The following is a 5403-nucleotide window of genomic DNA, read 5'->3' on the forward strand; positions in this document are numbered from 1 at the left end:
AGTCACCAAGCATTGCGGTGTTGATCCAACTTCACAGATTTGACTGCAGAATGAAAGATAAAAGTATATGATGAAAAACAGACAAACATGCATACAGAGATAGAGAAAGGAGGGGAGGCTAGAAATTGAGACAAAATCACAAAAAGAGAGAGGGAGGGTGAGAGAATATAGATAGATAAAGAAAAGTAAAAATAAATCCAGAAAGCACAAGATGAGGACGAAGCATGTTATTATGTCTGCCGCCATCATCTGCAGCATGCTAGTGGCATTACACGCCGCTCGTTCCCAGTTCCCCATTCACAGCCACACAATTCCCCTTCTGGATGCCAGGTTCCTTGCTTGTCGTTTTCACAGTTCAGAATACTGCAGGGAAGTAGCACACAACTAAATGCTTCTGATGTTAGCATTCGCTAATCTTTCACTGGTCAACCTCGTACGTTTACCACACGACCCTGTTTTCATCGCAGTTGTTGTTTGTATCCCATACTCCCTTTCCCCCATATCCCTGCCCTTATCATGAACTCGGGTTTTTTCCCCCATCCATTGCCAATTCATTTTACCGATCAATTTCTAACCCAAGCCACGACCTGTCTTCCTTGAAACATTGCCACGTGTTCGTTTTTATGCGTGACCACTCTCCCCCATCCCATTTCAATCCAATTATATTCCCTTCAAAAAAATCGCGCAAAAAGCTGACAGCGGCACTTAACCTCGAAGCGCCATTTCTTCTTTCATGTTTCTCTTCTATTTTTTTCTTGATCTCTTTACTTGCTTCATTCGCCCCGTCGGCCGGTGTCTTCTTTTCTCCGCCAATTTATTACAATTAACCCTTTTTCTTGTTTCGTTTTGGAAGTAAAGCGTCAATGTTTACGGTGTTATCCATATGGACTGCACTGCATCTGCCTAAAGAAACATGATCGCATGGACACAGTGTGCTGGTCAGCTGAATGCTGCAGATACAAAACAAGGAGTCCGATCTCACAGTCACGACCACTGTGTTATTTTCATGCCTACCTGTTTCGACGTCAAAGCCTAGCCACGCCAGCGTTCTCAACGCATTCCGTTTGTTGACAGAGCGACTTTCCAAGTACCTACCGTATCAGCACTGGCTGCTGCAAATGAAAAAGTAAATCGGGTCTTGGCGAAATTAATGGGGTTGTTCCTGGACTTTGGGGTGGTTCTCTCTCTCTCTCTCTCTCTCTCTCTCTCTCTCTCTCTCTCTCCGTGTGTGTGTGTGTGTGTGTGTGTGTGTGTGTGTGTGAGCGCGTGCGTGACTGCTGACTCTGTGTCTCTATCACACACACACACACACACACACACACACACACACACACACACACACACACACACACACACACACGTGCGCCCTCCCTCTTAGTTTCTCGCTTTCAGCTTCATGAAATACAAATTCATTTCAATTATCATCAACAAAGAACGAAAAATGTTTACCGAGTGAGAACAGATTTCGAGTTAAGTTCTTGCAGATATTATTATGAACTTTTAGTCAACGCTCCAATCCGAATTCATCACATTGTCTTCATATGAGCTATGGTACCGCAGTCTATAACAATGCTGGTTACAACTGGCTTAAAAGCATGAACTTCTTGCATAGACGAAAAGCTAATGTTATTCTACCCATCCACTCTTTATCAACCAAAAACTGGAACTGTTGTCATTTTCAAACAATTCAATAACAGTTATGTTCAAAGTACATAGAAACAAAATGCATGGTGCACTTTACTTCCTTGTTTGTTTTTTTGACTCCCGACGTTCACTACAACGTCAGGGTCATTACAGTACTTGCTGTTGTTACTAACATAGCACTGGAAACACACACACACACACACACACACACACACACACACACACACACACACACACACACACACACACAGATACAGACAGACAGACAGACAGACAGAGGAAGACACAGAGAGAGTTCAGAAAAAAAGTGAGATACAGAGAAAAATAGAGGGGAGTGTAGGAATGGAGTCAGCAGTCACACACACACACACACACACACACACACACACACACACACACACACACACACACACACACACACACACACACACACACACACACACAGAGATACCAGAAACCCCTTTTTGTTTGATTTCAGAAAGAATATTGATAGAAGGCCACAGAAGCAAGTAATATGATTCGTCTGGACGCTGATTGCTCTCCTGGGTAATATCATCATTCGTTACACGGGGGGGACAAAAACTCTTGAATAATGCTTTTCGAAATACTGAATTGCAGCAGTTCTTCTTTTTTTTCTTCTCTCTCTCTCTCTCTTGATCTCTTTCTAAGCACGCATGTCAGATCACACAACGGGCGCAATAGCCGAGTGTTTGAAGCGTTGGCCTTTCAATCTGAGGGTCCCGGGTTCGAATCTCCGTGGCGCCTGGTGGGTAAAGGGTGGAAATTTGTCCGATCTCCCAGGTCAACACATGTGCAGACCTGCCAGTGCCTGAGCCCCCTTCGTGTGTATACGCACGCAGAAGATCAAATACGCGCGTTAAAGATCCTGTAATCCATGTCAGCGTTCGGTGGGTTATGGAAACAAGAACATACCCAGCTTGCACACCGCCGAAAACGGAGTATGGCTGCCTACATGGCGGGGAAAATAAATAAAACGGTCATGCACGTAACATGTTAAATGTTACATGTTTGTCTGAGTGTGTAGGTGTGCGAGCCTGAAATCTGATTGAATGACACAGGAAACGAATGATGAGCTCCCAATGGCAGCCGTCAGTCGGCTCTACCCAGATAGGCAGCCTTTTATGTAAATGACTCCGTGTTTGTAAAGCGCTTAGAGCTTGGTCTCCGACCGAGGATAGGCATTGTATAAGTATCCATATCAATCAATCAATCTTTTCCGACAAGCCACAGTTCCTGGCTTCACAACAAAGCATTACAGTACTACAGCTCACAGAAACGAAGGGTTTTTTCAAAAGACTTTTACATTCCATTCCTCTCTCTGACGACCAGTTCCACAACATGAAACATATTTGTCATGGATCAGCTGGAAATTTTTATACCGAGAATTTTTGAAGCAGGTCTTTGTCAAATGATGTGGTTCTTAGACTGACACTACAAGGAAGGTTGTGGTGGCATACATTCTTTAGGTTTTGCTGGACCATAATGCTCTTGCTTAGTTCAGTTCACTTCGGTTACTCAAGGGGACGTCACTGTGTTCGGAAATATCGTGACTTACACAACATATATTAAACGGATGCCTGATCAGCAGTGCAACGCAATGCGCTTAGTCTGGTCTGGATGGAAAATACAATAAAAATGAAGTAAACTGAATACTCAAGAAATAAATGGATACGTCATTGAGTTCATAAATAAATGAATATAGATAATACAAACAGAAATGAAAAAAAAATGGAATAATAGCATAATAATATAATCAAACGAATAGTTAAAGAAATAAAACATAGAGAAAAGAGAGAAATGAATGATGATATGAATAGCAGTAACAATAATATTAATTTTGCTTTGTCAAGAAAAGCCAGGGCTGTAAAAAGGGGCATGCAAACACACTGATAGGGGGTGGGGGGGGGAGATCTTTTAAATTTAAATATAGAAGACACAAGGACGAGGTGTCTTGAGCAAATCCTGTCCATAGTTGTGTGTGGGTCTTTATAAACATCTGGTTGTCCTTGGGCACCGTTTTTTTTTTCCTTTGATGTTCCATGAATTCACCATGACACTAATAGTGTCTACACAATGATGATGATGATGATGACGGTGACGATGATGATATGGATACTTATAATGAATGCATCATGCACAATCATGCGCAGAGACATATCAAAGCACTTCCACACCAATCATTGACACGCATGTATAACTCCGATGGTCCATTACATACAGCCTTATCCCATCCCCAACCAGTCCCAACAATCTGCAGTGAAACAGGGGTGGGAGGGGGGATGGATGGGGGGGGGGGGGGTGGGGGGGGGGGGGGGGGGGCAGGGGGAGGGGGTAACCAGCCACGCAGCTTGCAAGTTCAGGTCAGTTCATTTTATCAAGGAGTCGTAACTACGTTCGGGTGAATCCATAAACGCTACACACCGATCTTGCTTAGCAGATGTCTGACCAGCTGTGTAGTTCAACGTGCATAGTCAGGCCTTGAAGAGAAAAAAAAATTTGGTTAAATAATGATAGTAATAAAAGGTAAGTATATAATTTCGAAGAATATGAGATGGGAAACACATAAAAAAGAAGGAAAGAACAAGAACAAGAACAAAACTTTAATCTCCAGGCCTCCGGCCCCTAGAAAGAGGTCAAAAGTACACAATATGGTGATCACTCAGCCACAACAAAATGTAAAATACGTACTAACTTAACCTGTAGAACAAAAGTGCTTCTCGTGCATAGTAAATTAATTCTAACTTTCATCATTGTTGTCACATAATTCCTGTCGTATCTTCAGGGCATTAAATATATAAATGCATAGTTTACGAATACTGTAAACAGAACCATTCTTCATCAAGTGAACATACGATTGACCTTCAGAGTTCAGATGTTTTTGCCGCAGGTCATTGTAAAGGTCAAAATTGTTTATAAAATGGTTTTCATCTTCGATTACATTACAACGTTTACATGCGTAATTTGAATTACATTTGAATGTTCTTCCAAAAAATGATCCATTTATTGGGAGCAAACCAAGCCGTAATTTTACTAAACAGTCCCTAAAACACTTTTTATCCACATATTCAAAATATTGCTCACACTGAAAACCAGTTTTAAACAGTCTGTAGTTATGATATATATCTTTAGACATTACTGACTCGTCCCACTCCTGCATAAATATATCTTTCATTCTTTGCTTAACTAATGACAAAAATGTTTGCTCACAACCAACGCCTTGTTGCAACCAGACATATCCAAACCCAAGTCTAAATAAAGTATTTTTTACTAAAGACACCCAGCATTTTTTCCCCTTTCGTCTAAGTTAAACAACATCAAATATGCCTGTCTGGGTAATCGGTGCACATTCATATTCAGCAACCTTAACCAGTACTTGATACACCTTGTTGCACTATTTATATATAGTGGATAACGTCCTAATTCGCCGTATGCAAACTTGTTTGGTACTCTAAGTGTTATGTTCAAAAAACGTTTACATGCAAAGGAATGAACTTTCTCAATTTTATCAAGTCTGTTAAGACCCCACATCTCAGAAGCGTACAAAAGAATGGGTTGTACCTGAGCATCGAATATTTTGAAAAAAACATCCTTTGGAAATATCATTCAGCTTCGTTATATATTTTATACAGTCAATGCATGCATGTTTGCCTTTTGCTGCTAAAATCCCTACTCCTTTGTTTATGCTAATTTTTGTTGTAAAAACAAACCCTAGATAATTATATTCATTCACTACTTCTA

The sequence above is a fragment of the Babylonia areolata genome, chromosome 7, assembly GCF_041734735.1.
Source record: "Babylonia areolata isolate BAREFJ2019XMU chromosome 7, ASM4173473v1, whole genome shotgun sequence".
NCBI classification, from domain to species: domain Eukaryota; kingdom Metazoa; phylum Mollusca; class Gastropoda; order Neogastropoda; family Buccinidae; genus Babylonia; species Babylonia areolata.